The sequence below is a fragment of the Abramis brama genome (genome assembly GCF_963993115.1).
Source record: "Abramis brama genome assembly, chromosome: 1".
Lineage (NCBI taxonomy): Eukaryota > Metazoa > Chordata > Actinopteri > Cypriniformes > Leuciscidae > Abramis > Abramis brama.
Genome location: NC_139963.1, coordinates 54,450,355 through 54,466,279, shown reverse-complemented (window position 1 = coordinate 54,466,279; position 15,925 = coordinate 54,450,355).

The following is a 15,925-nucleotide window of genomic DNA, read 5'->3' as shown; positions in this document are numbered from 1 at the left end:
GCAAAGTTAAAGCCACCCAGTTACCTCCACATCGAGAGTACGACTGTGCCATTGAACTCATGCCCGGGTCCACGCCTCCCAGGGGACGCATTTTCCCCCTTTCACAGCCCGAGACGGAAGCCATGGAGAATTACATCCAGGAAGAGTTGGCCAAGGGTTTCATTCGTTCTTCCACCTCTCCTGTATCAGCTGGATTTTTCTTCGTTAAGAAAAAGGATGGAGGTCTACGCCCATGTATAGATTACAGAGCCCTTAACGACTGCACTGTGAAATTCCGCTATCCTCTGCCGTTAGTTCCCGCGGCACTCGAGCTCCTCCGCACAGCAAAGTATTTCACGAAACTGGATCTGCGCTCAGCTTATAACTTGGTTCGTATCCGTGAGGGAGATGAACCAAGTTATCAGCGTTCAGCTCAGCGTTCATTGCGAACAGGTGCATCGATCATCAGCGCACAAATGATGCATACTAGGCCAAGTATGCATACTCAGTATTCAGGGGACGGCGCTCGAGACCGAATAACGGGCATGTCACTGGACGCCGTAACAGAGCCCCCTCCCTGGGAGCGACTCCTGGCGCGAAAACCCTGACGGCGGCGAGGTCTGCCGCGGGGACGAGGAGCGGGTTTGTCTGGGTGATCATGATGAAATACTTGAACGAGCAAAGGATCCAGAATGTCTTTTGAGTCCACCCAGGAGCGTTCTTCAGGACCAAAGCCCTCCCATTCTACAAGATACTGTAAACGCCCGCCACGACGTCTAGAATCCAGCAGATGGCGCACACGGTACGCCTCTTCGCCCACTATCAGGATGGGCTGAGAACGGGGATCCTCAGACTCTACATTTCTGACTGTGGAAGGTGCAGTGGCTGGCTTCAATAGAGAAACATGAAATGTGGGAGCAATGCGGAGCTGACGGGGCAGGGCAAGGCGGAAAGACACTGGGGTAATTTGCCGTATAATCCTGTAGGGACCCATGAATTTAGGGCTGAGTTTCTTGCTGGGCAGATTGAGTCGGAAATCCCGAGTGGATAACCACACCCACTGACCGGGCTGATAGACGGGACCAGCACGGCGGTGACGATCAGCTTGTCTCTTAGTGCGATTGACGGCACGTAAAAGATGGGTGTGAGCTAGATTCCACGTCTCCTCACTGCGCCTCATCCAGTCATCCACAGCCGGTACATTAGAGGGCTCGCCGGACCAGGGGAACAGAGGTGGCTGATAACCAAGTACGCACTTGAAAGGCGTTTGACCCGTGGAGTGCTTACAAATGGAATTTTGAGCATATTCAGCCCACATGAGATACCGACTCCAATCCTCCTGGTGGAAATGACAGTAGGATCTCAAGAAACGAATAATCTCCTGATTGAGACGTTCAGCCTGCCCGTTAGACTGAGGGTGGTACCCAGATGTGAGGCTGACATTCACTTGAAGCATCCGGAAAAAGGCTGCCCAAACACGGGAGGTAAACTGTGGTCCGCGATCAGAGACAATGTCATCAGGTAAACCATAGAAACGGAAGACCAGATTACAGAGGTGCTCAGCAGTTTGCAGGGCTGTGGGCAGTTTAGGCAGAGGAATAAGACGACAGGCTTTTGAGAAGCGATCGACAACAGTAAGGATCATTGTATGTCCATCAGAAGGAGGGAGATCAGTAATGAAATCAACGGCTATGTGTGACCATGGGCGTTGGGGTACCGGTAGTGGCTGTAGAAGACCTGCAGGTAGGAGCCGTGAAGATTTTTGGGTATTGCAGTTCTGGCATTGCTGAACGAACTTAGTCGTGTCTTGAGGCAGTGTGGGCCACCAGTAACGGTTCCGGAGAATATGAATCGTAGCAGTAATGCCAGGGTGACCAGAGCTAGGCAGCGCATGGACGTGTTTAAGCACCTCCTCCCGGAGCGCTTCGGGCACAAACATTTTTCCTGGAGGACAGTCAGGCGGAGGTTCGGAGTTAGCGTTGGCTTGTTTAATTCAGTCTCAATATCCCACTGGATGGGACCGATGACCAGGTCAGGACGGAGAATGTTTTCGGGAGTCTGACTGGTGAGTTCAGAGTCGTACTGACGAGACAGGGAGTCAGCTTTCGTGTTCTTTGATCCAGGGCGATACGTCAAAGTAAACTGGAAACGAGAAAAGAACAAAGACCACCGGGCTTGGCGTGGGTTCAATCTCTTGGCAGTTCGCAGATATTCAAGATTTTTGTGGTCGGTAAACACAGTAAATGGATGAGAGGACCCCTCGAGCCAGTGCCGCCACTCTTCAAATGCAGATTTCATGGCCAGTAACTCACGGTCTCCGACGTCGTAATTCCGTTCTGCAGAGTTCAGTTTTCTGGAGTAGAATGCGCACGGATGCAATTTAGCGGGATTTCCTTGGCGCTGAGAGAGAACGGCGCCCAAGCCTGTACTGGAAGCATCAACTTCTACGATGAAGGGCAACTCTGGATTGGGGTGACGTAAGATCGGGGCAGTAGTGAAGCAGAATTTGAGCTGATTGAAAGCTTGAGTGGCGCTCTCAGTCCAGGGAAGGCGGGTGGTACCTTTACGCACCAGCGTATATCTGGCTCGTTAGCTCAGTGTTCCTTGCGAAGTATTGTTCCACCACTGTGTTGCATGTCTGAGCATTCTCTGGATGATTTATATAACCCATCTCTGATTACTGAAACCCCTGCTTGTTCTAACGACTCTGATTCTGTGCAGCCTGCCAAGTGAACCCCTGCCTGTGACCCGACTTCGATTTTCGCTGCCAGCCCTGAACTAAGCCTGCCTGACCACTGAGAACGGACTGTACCAGCTACCCTGCCCTCATATCCCCTTAACCCTTTACCTTCACTCAAACCATTAATAAAACGTTGCACATGGATCCGTCTCAGTCTCCTGCTTCAAAACAAATACTGAGTCTATATAATGTTTCTGCATATATTACTAGGCTACATCATGTTAATCATTTCATTAGTTAATTGCTCTGAATGTAGTTATTAGAAAGTGTAGTTATTTATTTTTTCATTCTTACTGTTATTTATAGTTAACATTACATTCTTTTCTATATTTCTTGACAGAAATCATCTTGTGTGTTAATGTAAGGAGGCAGAATGAAATAATATGGATAGAAATGTTAGCAATGGAAAGAGACAAAACAAATGCTTAAAATGTGTGAATTTCCACATTTGTGACATTGTGAGTGCAGTGTGAATGAGTGTGAATTTTTGTGTTGATGAGTTATGTAATATAATGGTTTACAAAGAGGCAACAATTTATATTTGTAAGGCTGGTATCGTCAACGATAGAATTTGAAGGATATCTGCTTCACTTACATAAATGCTTAAATGTATAAATTATTATTCTTTCCCCACAAAAAACTCAGTAACTGATTTATTGTTGATTTTGGACACAGAAATTCATGTTCAGTGAAACTCCCCCTACAACAATCCTGCCTTTAGTGACTGACTTCTTCAATAAATTCTGTAAATTCCCATCAGCTACAAGTGAAGACGAGCATCAGAGCATCAGGAAGAGCTGAAATCTGCAAAGACTGAGTTTATTAAAGAGGACAGTGAGAACATGAGTGATCCAGAACCCTGCAGAATGAAACACACTGAAGATCCTGAAGAACAAAGAGGTTGGTGTTTATTCCTCATTCATGATGCTGAAGGTTATAAAGCTTCAAGAAGATTTACATTTTGGTTTGTTGTATTAGGATAAATCTTTAAAGCTGTGCAATTATATAGCTGAAGCATCAAATAATCGGCTAAGGGACACTTTCTATGAACAACTGGGTACATTTTTTATTTTATTTTTCAACAAAATCAAACATATTTAATAGTTCTCCCAATAGAAACATGGGATTTGTGCATAATAATGATGTGAAAACTTGGATTTAGATTTATTGGCCAATATATCGGTTATTGGCTTTCACATATTAAGTATTATCAGTATCGACCAAAATTTTCATATCGGTGAATCCCTAGTCATTTTCACTGTGCTGTAAGTAAAATTAGTGTTAGCTTAGCTTGTCTTTATTTGAAAAAATATGAACACAAACTTGGATTACTAAGTGCCCTGTTGGTCCTTTCTAATCATAGTTTCTCAAAACAATTTCTTTATTTGTGAAGAATACTGTAATATGATTACAGAATCAAGAAGTTACAATCTAAAGTAAGTAAAATTTATTTTTTTATTATTATGGATACCCCTGTTATACCCCTATTATGGTTTTCTGAAAATTCCCTTTCATGTAGTGTGTAATACAGCTGTCTGTGTTTATATAACGGTTCTGCAAAGTTGTAAAGTCGAAAGTGCATGATAAAGATATTGTCTCCCAAAGGACAGAATCGGCGAGTCGTTAGGGATCAGAATCTTATTTTGTAACGTCTTGACGTCAAAGGGTAACACATTTGCAAATGCCTGCCTATGTTCTGCGTTCCCCGCCCGTGAAGCAAACAATGTTTGACCCGCCCTCAAAATACTGTAGCTAGTTTGTGTTCGATGCATGTAGAAGACAGTTTCTGCTCTGCAAAACCAATCCTCTTTGTAAACCCTTCCAAAAGATGATGATGTGAAGACTAGTCAATGGTGTGTTTTTGCTCACCCTCAAAAATTGATAATTTTAACATGTTATATACAAATATCTGTTGGGTATTTTGAGCTAAACTTCACATACACACTCTGGGAACATCAGATACTTATTTTACATCTTGTGAAAATGGCATTATACCACCCGTTTAAAAAATGTGACAAATCTAAAAAATGTGACGATGCCAGCATTTCCCTCTAGCATTCTCAGCGCTGTTGAACAGATTCTTAAGCGCCTCTAATTGGCCATCGTGTTGACGCATTCAACATATAGACTGTCTGTGATTGGCTACAATGATCAACAATGAAATTGTTTACGCTCTTCACTGAGCACTTACACAGATAAACACGGGAGCAGTGTTTAAAAGCAGGATCCCTAATGTATCCACTGATAGTCGGATCCGCTGATAGGCGCCCGCTTTCAAACACTCCCGTGTTTATCTGTAAGCGCTCGATGAAGAGCGTCACAATGCAGCCACAATGTAGTGAAATAAGAGACCTGAGTAATAGAGTACACAAATAAACCTCAACGGAACAAGTTAAGATTCAACAAGAGCAGTTTTAAACCCAGAATGAAAATATACATATTTCAATAACAATGGGGTAGTTGACGTGACGTGACTTTTTCACCGTCACAGAAGATAAAAAATAATTTATTTCACATTTTCATAATTTCGAATTAGGGTTGGGCGGTATTACGGTAATATCGTATACCGCGGGGTCTTAAAATAGCAACGGTATCAGTTTCAATACCGTCATTACCGGCACTTAATTATATATAATATTATTTATAATTTATTTAATGTCTAAAAATGCTTATGTGTGGTTGTCATCAAGTGACAGTGTGGAGGAGAAAGAGAGAGAGAGAGAGAGAGAGAGAAGGGAGAGGCGGTAAATACTGACGAGGCAATTTGTAAATTGTGCAATAAAAAGGTGAACGGGAGAGATGGAAACACCTCTAACCTAATGTCGCATCTCTGAAACAACCACCCACTCACTGCTGCGAGGATGCATTATGCCCCGAGTTCATTAAATAAGCACATTAGTTCATTTGTTAAAATATTATAATGTTATTTTTTTTTTCATCTATGTTGATAATAAAAAGTGAACAGCACGAGTAAGATGGGATGCATTGAGAGTCAGACATTTTGACCAATTAAGTTTCGTTTTGTAAAAGGCCTTTCTTTACAGTGAATTTTGTTTTGTATAAATTGTATCTTAATTTAAATACATTTTTCATCAACAAATTGCCTGGATTTAATAAATAAGAATCCAATATAGCAGACAATATCATGACATGATCGTGCGTGCGCCGCGGTCACTTGCATTGAAATCTCATCATAAATTAACCGAAGCTCAGTGTATGCCTCACAGACATGACAGATAGGGCTTGAAATTTCATTAAACGAATAAATTCAAAACGAAAAGAAATACGCCACTCGCTGATTATTTAATCCATGATGTGCATTTCTCTATATGCGTGTTCATATGGAGATGGCGATCATCAAATTCACGAAACTATTCAAAACGAAAAGAAAAAGGCTAGCCTATACCTTCTGATTATGTAATCCATGATTTGCATTTCTCTCTATATATGCGCGTTCACTAGGAGATGGCGATCGTCAACTTAATCTTTGCAGCAGACGCTGACAGAAAAGTTGTATTAATAAAAATCAATTGACGCTTGTCACCAGATTTATAAATGCACTTCTTGCTTGTTGCACGCACACATTTCAAAATAATGAGATATTATGTTGAAAAAATGTATTAATAATAATAAATCTTTAATAATATTTGATTGAATGATGAATGTTGTGCTTGTTTAATTTAATAAAATTAATAATTTAATTGTGATAATTAAAATAATTAAATATTATATATTAAGTGTCCCATTTTTGATCATTTATTAATAGTATTTATATGATCTAGCACCCCCTCAGCACCTGCGTTAAAAAAATATTTGTCGCCGCCTTATAACGACCCACGTATTAAAAATAGTCAAGTCTAAATCGGGCTCGGGCTCATAATAACATTTAATGCTCGGACACAAGGTGCACTGCTGGGCTTGATTTTTTTCTTCTTTTTTTTTTGCCCAATCTGGTATTCAGTTTCTGAACGGTGTAGGCACAAGCCAACAGTTTGGTGACGCTGTCTGAGCCTTATGTCATAATTTTTAATTAGTCACGATAATACCGTATACCCCGGTAAAATAGGGAGGAGGTTTGACGGTGTCAAATTTGGATATCGCCCAAGCCTATTTCGAATACTGTGTAGCAACAATGACAATGACATCCGGTCAGCTGCTTTTCAAATTAGGGGATCCCGATCTCGCAAACACATCCTTCATTGTCTGAGCAGACAAGAGGTCTTTTTTCACTCCTGCACTGGCGTCTCTAAGTCTGCATGAACTGTCAATATTGCAACTTTGTGGCTCTCCAGAGAGACATTAAGTCACACATTGCCGTAAACAGAAGGACACCTTGTTGTTTAAAATCCCCCCTCTCTGTAAAAACCACATGCCTTTGAATCACGTGACCAGCCTCAAAGACATTCCACTCCACACACAAACACTCGTGGACTTTGAAACAGACATTTCCACACATGTGATCCAATAGCAATGTTTTTGATATGTATTTTTATGTGTGTATAATTGGCCAGATAATGTCTGAGGTATCTATGCAACGTTATTATGTTAATCAAAATCACTATGCTAGTGATTATGAGGAAATTATGTAACCCTGTATTTCTTTCATGCAAAAACGTCATTCGAGGTGTCAATGTAATGGGAAAAACATGTCGGAGTCGAATCTTGACTGCAAAGTACAATAATATGCATTTATTCCAGGAAATACCATATTTCTAAATATGAATGTTATTTTCGATCTCTCACATGACAGTCAAAGTAGGCGTTTCTTCACAAACAAAGAAACCTCTTCCCGCTTCAGATCAGAAGATCCGATTCGCTGTTGTCCCAAAAAGAGGGTGTAAACAAATGTCCTTAAGAGGAGAGACCCTCTCCTCTTGCTCTCTCTCTCACCCTGCTCTCTCACCCCTTCCTCCTCTTTTCTCCGGCGCAACGCTTCTCCAAGAAACATCTGAAAGGCTCCGGCCTTCTCCTCGGACAAACACATGTTCGAGTTGTAGCTGCCGTTCTTTGCAACTAAGTTATATATATTTGCCTCTTCCTTCACGGGAGATGAATCTTATTTTCTGGTAACGTTACATTCAGTGAGCCTTTTAAGCTTCCCGCGACACCGGAAGACGCAGCACAAACAGGACACCTTCCGCGCTTCCTGCTTTTCAGCATCACCCGAACAGAGAACAAACTTGCAAGTATTTTTGATCTCTCTAAAGCTGATTTCTAGGGGTGTGACGAGATCTCGTGTTACGAGATCTCGCGAGATTAAAACGCGACGAGATTTCTCGTCGAGGTGAAACTTTGTCTCCTGAGTTGTTGTGATGTGAGGGTGAAATTAGTATTGAAGATGCCCCTGCCACTTTTAAATCATTTGTGTGCCGGGCCAATCACACACACACTCCGCGCACACACACACACTCACTGTCCCTCGCTCACTCGCGCGCGCACACACGCACACTCACTGTTGCTCGCACTCTCATTCACTCGCGCACACTCACTCTCGCACACACTCAACCCGTCGTGGAGGACCGTTAAAATTAAACATGCTGGTCTTTCTGTCGTGATGTCCTGAAGCATCGCAGACGCGTAGGTTGTCGCCCACTATGACACACGAAATGAAACGATCGAATCTTGCGTCCCGACGCCCGTTGTCCTTTACGAATCTCCACGAAACGGATCGTGCCAAAATCGCGCTAAAATAGTGTAATCTGAACCAGGCAGGTAATAAACATTTGACCTATCACGCAAAGAACCTATTAAAGCACTAAGACATGGGAACAGTATAGCTAACATTCACATATCAAGTCATATCGACATCGCAATATTAAACAATGTTATCGCACATCGCAGCTTTTCCTCATATCGTTGCAGCCCTAGTTACTGCCCAAAGGTCTCAACTGCTGCCAGAAATCGTCGACATGCTTATATTCTTGAAAAAGAACATGACCATAATCTTAGGTTGTTCTGTGTAGTTAATTTATCTCTTTTTCATGCTTGAAGAAAAAATTTGTCTCTGTTTGAACTAGTTTTGAGAGAGCAGTACTTTGATTATGGATACACACTTACTGTTTGCATTTAAAGTGTTATTTCAGTTATTTATATTTATTTTATTTATACTGTTTTATTTTTTTTTATGTTCGATTTGTGGAAAGGAGTTAGATTTCTCATGTGAAATCGTACAGGGGAGAAGCCAGACGGTAGAGTTTATAGCAAAACATTTTGCAGTGTTTGCATGTCCTTTATCGCATATAATTCATTAAAATAGAAGTAAAATAACATTCATTACAAGTTGATTTCAAAATGCACCTAAATTGTTTTGCATTTTGTGATTTTCAGTTGACTATTTTCCATTCATATATTTCATCATTGAGGATTTCTTAAAAATTGTGTAAAAATCTCGTCTTGTCTCGTTCTCGTGAACCCAATCTCGTGTCTCGTCTCGTCTCGTGGAGTAAGCGTCTCGTCACACCCCTACTGATTTCAGGTGTCTAGCTCTTAGGTCTGTGAATTAAGTTACCCTCTTTTCTCTTCTCTCTATATCCTTCTTTCTTTCTTTCTTTCTTTCATTTCACTTGTTCTGATCACGTTATGTTCTTGTTTGGTTAAATGTTTGTTTGTTTTATTGTTTGCATTTTTACGTACATTTATATTTGTAGCTCATATAATCTCTCTAGTTTTGCATTTATTAAAATCCATTTATACTTTGACTGTCTCTGATGAATGAAAATGAATGAAATAAAATGAAATAAAATGAATGAAATAAAAGATCTAAGCTACAAGCTCGATATCATAGACTACCTTGAGTAGTTTTTAATTCATAAACTCAGAAAGTTTGATGTTCGTGGCCAGAAGATAAAACTTTCTTGGAGTTTTGTAAACACGGTAATGCCCTTGCTGATCTGAGATAAGCTATCTTACATGCATTTGCTGGACAAGTGACTGATTTATTAGACGCGAAAGGCCAGTTAAGAGGTAAATACCGATAATTGATAAAGTAAATGTATATGCGATTTATGAATTATGACCATGAGTTATGATTATGAGTTATGAATTCCAAAATTCCCTATATCCTTGAGCTAATTCGCATTAACCCAGAGTCGTTTACATTACAATATATATATATATATATATATATATATATATATATATATATATATTGTATATGTATGTATATATATATATATATATATATATATATATATACATACATACATACATACATACATACATACATACATATTGTTATATGAAATTTTGGGAAGATCGCCCACCCCTAATTTGAAGATCAATGTACCTCATTCATGAAAAATTTCACACAGCAAACTCCCCAGTGTTAAATTAACACTCCTCGGTGTACATTTTGGTCCAACTACAGAGTGTTAAACTAATGTTAAAAAGGAAAGGGTCAAGAGCCCAACTAAAGCAAACACTGACCACCATAATGGTGACATGAAACAAACCATTCCATAAAACATTACCGTCTAAACTTCTGTTTAATCTAAATAAGAGTGTGTAGATGTATGACAGAAATAAAGTCAAACTGGTAATATTAAATGCAATAATGTGTAAAGAGTTGCTCTCAAACCAAACAGAAAGATGTAAAGAAAAGAAGAGCCAAGAAATCTTTAACCTGCACTCAGTGTGGAAAGAGTTACACAAACAAACAAAGTCTTGAGCGTCACGTGAGAGTTCACACTGGAGAGAAGCCGTTCTCATGTGATCAATGCTAGAAAAGTTACTCAAGGAAAGATAGTCTAGAGGTTCACATGAGAGTTCACACTGGAGAGAAACCGTACACATGTGATCAATGCGGGAAGAGTTTTGCACAATCAGGACACCTTAAAGAACACATGAACATCCACCCTGGAGAAAAACCTTACAAGTGTTCACACTGCGACAAGAGATTCAATCAGTCAACAATCCTGAAAAAACATGAGAGGATCCACACTGGAGAAAAACCTTACAAGTGTTCACACTGTGACAAGAGATTCCATCGGACAGCATATCTGAAAGCCCATAAAATAATCTACCCTAAGGAAAAACCATACACGTGATCAGTGCGGGAAAAGTTTCGGACAAAAAGCACACCTTACAATGCATAGTTCATACTGGAGAGAAGCCGTTCACATGTGATCAGTGTGGAAAGAGTTTCACACAATCAGCAAACCTTAAGATTCACATTCAAAATACAGACATTAAAAAACCATTCACAGTAAGTAGATCCTCTACAGGTCCAGCATCTTCAGGTCTGATGCCGCGTCTTCACCCAATGCAACACAATAATGCATCGAGCGATAAAATATCTGGAAAAAAATCTGTCTTAACCAGCCATAACCGACATGACAAAGAAACATTAGCAAAAGTTTTCACTGTGAATAAAGTTCATCTTTGAGAACTTGTGAGATTCAGATCAACTCTAAGGTGGAGTTCCTCTCCAAAGAACAATGTCAAAAAAATGTATTCTTGTATATCATTTTGCTTCATGATATAAATGATATCATTGTGCATGCTTATGAGTTTTATATTATGGTCACTTGTGTATCTCTTATAGTTTGCTTACTCTTTCATGAAGGAAAGTAAAAGCTTAACTGTTCAGGAAGCTGAGATTTTCCAATGTGTTCTTCACTGCTGTTTTAAAAATGACTAGTTATTCTTCCACTTATGATTTATTTAGAAAACCCAGATGCAAGATATACTGTCATGTAGCTTTGCAACTGATCCTTCTTTGCTTCTCTTGTTAGTAGGGATGGGTACTGGAACTGGTATTAAATGGGCCCTGGGGCTTAATTACGATTGAATAAAAACTAAATACATTCACGTTGGGTCTGTTCTGTTTACTCTAAGGAAACCCCCTTTGGGTAAACAGAACAGAACCAACATGAATGTGTTGCAGATATCATTGCTCTTATCCACGCTAGGCTGCATGCTTGCCCAGAACAGAACCATACCGCCAATCCAAACTGTATGCTAATTGTCAATCGTATTTGACAATAGTGGTCCTGACAGACGTTCTGTTTATAACATACTGTATATTAAATAAACAAACAAACAATTGAAGGAGAAAAGTTTCAATGTGGTTCATTGGAACACTAGTGTGTAAACCTTATTTCCTACGAATGTGAAGGTTATGATGACGGTGATGGACATGAGGGTTATTGTTCTCAAGGTATTTGTTTGTGTATATATAGGCTACTAAATATGATTGGGTGAAAGCATATCTCAAAAAAATGCATTTTGAGCTTTCATGACCCCTTAAGAATGCGATGTCCAATGTGGTAGATTTTCCCACCACCATTTTTTTTTTTGGAACTATCTGGGGTATCTCCAAATCGACACCCAATTGATCTTATTACCTGAGGCGTCTCCAAATCGACACCAACAGCTTTATCTGGGGCGTCTCCAAATCGACACCAATACCTTTATCTGGGGCGTCTCCAAATCGACACCAATACCTTTATCTGGGGCGTCTCCAAATGGACACCCAATTGATCTTATTACCTGAGGCGTCTCCAAATCGACACCAATACCTTTATCTGGGGCGTCTCCAAATCGACACCCAATTGATCTTATTATCTGAGGCGTCTCCAAATCAACACCAGTACCTTTATCTGGGGTGTCTCCAAATCGACACCAATACCTTTATCTGGGGTGTCTCCAAATCGACACCAATATCTTTATCTGGGGCGTCTCCAAATCGACACCCAATTGATATTATTACCTGGGGTGTCTCCAAATCGACACCAATACCTTTATCTGGGGCGTCTCCAAATCGACACCCAATTGATCTTATTACCTGAGGCGTCTCCAAATCGACTCCCAATTCCTTAAACTGGGGCGTCTACTAATCGACACCCAATACCTTTATACTCTAGCTCTTGCGTCTTCAGTCGACAACTGGCCGAGTCTTACTCTAACTAACTTGCTTCCCTAAACTAGCTCATTTCCTGCGCAGGAAAAATCGACAAACAGACTTCAGCAAATGTCCTTCAAATGCTTTAATCACGACCAGATCTTCCCAAGCAGTTCTCAGGGAATCTCTCCAAAGAAGCAAGGCCGGAGGATCTCAGACAAATTCCATTGAGAATCCCACCAGAAAACACGGATACAACAGTTTTTATAGAATCGAGAAAACAAATAATATTATCGTGATTAACATGTCACCATCAATATAATTTGGTTCAATTGTTTCAAAAGCCCCAACCTTTTCCCTCTGTCACTGGCACAAGCAAACTCTGTTTTTGTGATTACTTATCACAAGGTTTGAGAACTAGTCATCTGTCTAGTTTAATTTCCCCTTTTTGTTATTTATACACGCACACACACACGCACACAAAGTCATGAGTTTTCCTTTGCCTTTGGCTTGCTCAGTTGGGGATATTTGGGGATATTTAATTTAATTAATCAATTAACAATACTATTGATCAGCATTACCAAATGTGGACGTTTTCCACTAGAAACAAACATTGATGTATTATTTTAATTTAATACTGTGAAGCTGCTTTGATACAATCTGTATTGTGAAAAGCGCTATATAAATAAACTTGACTTGACTTGACTTTTGACTTTTCCTCCAAAAGACACACATACATTCAGACATCGTGTTTCAGAGTGTTCGTTTTATTTGGCCTGAAAGGGAAGTAAGGTTAGATGTTAGTTTAATATACAGTTTAAAATCAGAGGCGTTTTATTCGTCACCGCACAGACTGCCGGTGTCACGAGGGTTGCACACGCTCTCTGACTTAATTCTGAACTTGAACTCGCGTGAATGTGACATTTCCAATATGGATGCGCAAGACATGGAAGAGTTTCTGATCAAATGTGGTAGCCTACCTTAGATATCACTTTAACATCTGATTTTCACATCAACTCACTTCAAAAGCCTAGCACTGCCTGTCCATAACTGCACGAAGTCAACCAATGCGAGAAGACCTCAACTGCTACAGAAAAGACGTCCACTGATCCGGCATGCCCATCTGCCGAAAGCATCACACATATACAAAACCACACATCAGCAGAAAAATCAAAACATAATGCTGTCTCTCCTATCACCACACAAAAAGGTTTTTTTATTTATTTTATTTTTATACAGTCTTGTTGCAAGATCGGTGGAGTTGTATGAGTGGTTACTTTCAACTAATTCAACTAAGGAGTCCTATAGGGCAAGCAGGATTGTATCTGCTGTGTCAGCTAGGTGGCAGTACTTGACTTCACAGTCAATGTTGTTGAGGTTCAGTGTCCGTTGAACTGTCAACTTTATTTACAGCAGCAGACAGTGTGGATATCTGTAAATGACAATAGAGTTAAAATAGAAACAAACAGAGGTTTTACTTAGGTTATCTCAATCAATGAAGAACAATAGTTTTGTTTTATTTAAATATTAGCCACAGGTAAATTTAGGTCTGTACAAATCAACTTGCTATGGATTATGATTAACTGAGATGAATTTTAAATTTGTGATGGAAGGGATATCTGACCACAAAAATGGAAATTTGCTGTTAATTTATTAACCCTCAGGCCATTCATAGTGTAATTATTTTCTTCAGTAGAACACACCTGTAATGACTTCAAGGTTTGTTTTGTTTTTTGTTTTTTGTTTTTTTTTATTGGTTATTTTACATCTTGCAAACAGGCAAGCGAAATCCGAAAGCGAAAAAGCACAACACTTTGTTTTTATTGTGAGTATACACAAAAATAATACACATTTAACAGAATCGATTGATGTATGAAACTCCTATGGAAAATCAAAGTCAACAGAGTATTTATGAGTTTCTTTTACACTGATAAAAAAAAAGCGAGCTGGTATCGCCGGCGATACCGTCGACCTCTGGGGGTTAAATCTCTTGACAAACTAAAAGACGTAAATGACATTTGTATGTATTCTAAATAAAAGACACAGATTGTAAGCGAGTCAGCTTGCTTCTTTTGCTCAAGACAAGGATGTATTAAGTCCACATGTCATGTAAACAAGAAACTCTGCTTCTAACCACAGGTCGAGATCTGTCGTTCCAAACACACAACTCTGTGATGCTGTTTGCAAATGTTCGTTGGAACGATCGTTTCAGGAAACACACCCCTGGATGAGCTCACTGACACCTTGACATCCTACATCAGCTTCTGTGAGGACGTTTGTGTTCCCAGCAAGACTTTTTTTTTTAGAACTTATTTATATTTTTCACAGAACAAAACAAACGGAACATTATCTGAGACAAGTGATAAAATAATAATAATACAGAGAAAAATAATAATAATAATAAATATAAATATTCTGTATATATATATATATATATATTGCTGCACCTAATATGAATGTTCACATCTCAACAAACATGATACAATAATATACGGCCATATAATGATACAAAAATATATAATGTCACTGATTCTTGAGACTGATTCTTTTCCCACATAGAAAAGTCTAATTTATAGCAAAAATTAAGAAATTCATCATGATTGACATACTTACAAAGTTAAATCTAAAGGAATTGTATATACCTTTCTGATTTTTAGAATAAACTTTTTTATCTTTTTGGGGAAAATTTGTTTAAATGTATGGTCTGTGGTTAGAAGGTCCATGTTATTGCACTTGTCCTCAGCAAGAGGTCACAATATTAACCATCCCAAAAAAAATTAAAAAAGCTCTACAATTGTGAAAACATATATAAAAAATAAAAAATAAGGGGTATAAATATAAAAAACAATGCATGAAGTGAACATCAAACAATATTTTCCATAAAAATCTGCCTATTAAAGTTGTGTCCTCAGTTTCTGTCAACTCCGTCAGATTTTTTCATAAAGCTCTTTAAATCAGGAAATAGCATTGTCAGCTATATCCCTGAGGACCCCTTTTCATCTCCCTGCCTGTGGTGAATGCAGCACTACCACACATGCTCTTGTACGTTTTACATTTTTTTATATACAAACAATGTCAATTGTTTGTCTAAAACAAACAATGTTTTAGACAAACAATGTCAATATTCCTATGGTCACAGCTGCACCATGTCAATACCATCTTTCTGTTAAGATACTTTTTTTAAACCATAGTGGATTGAATTTAAGCATTTTAGTGAGGTTATTGGGACAGCTAGCAACTGAGGAAAAACTACCTAGCTGCAGTGTACAATACATGTTTTGGCGGGAAAATACATGCCCTTACGTCAACTCCGTCAGACGTCAACTCCGTCAGGTTCTATGTCTGACGGAGTTGACCTGTAAGCT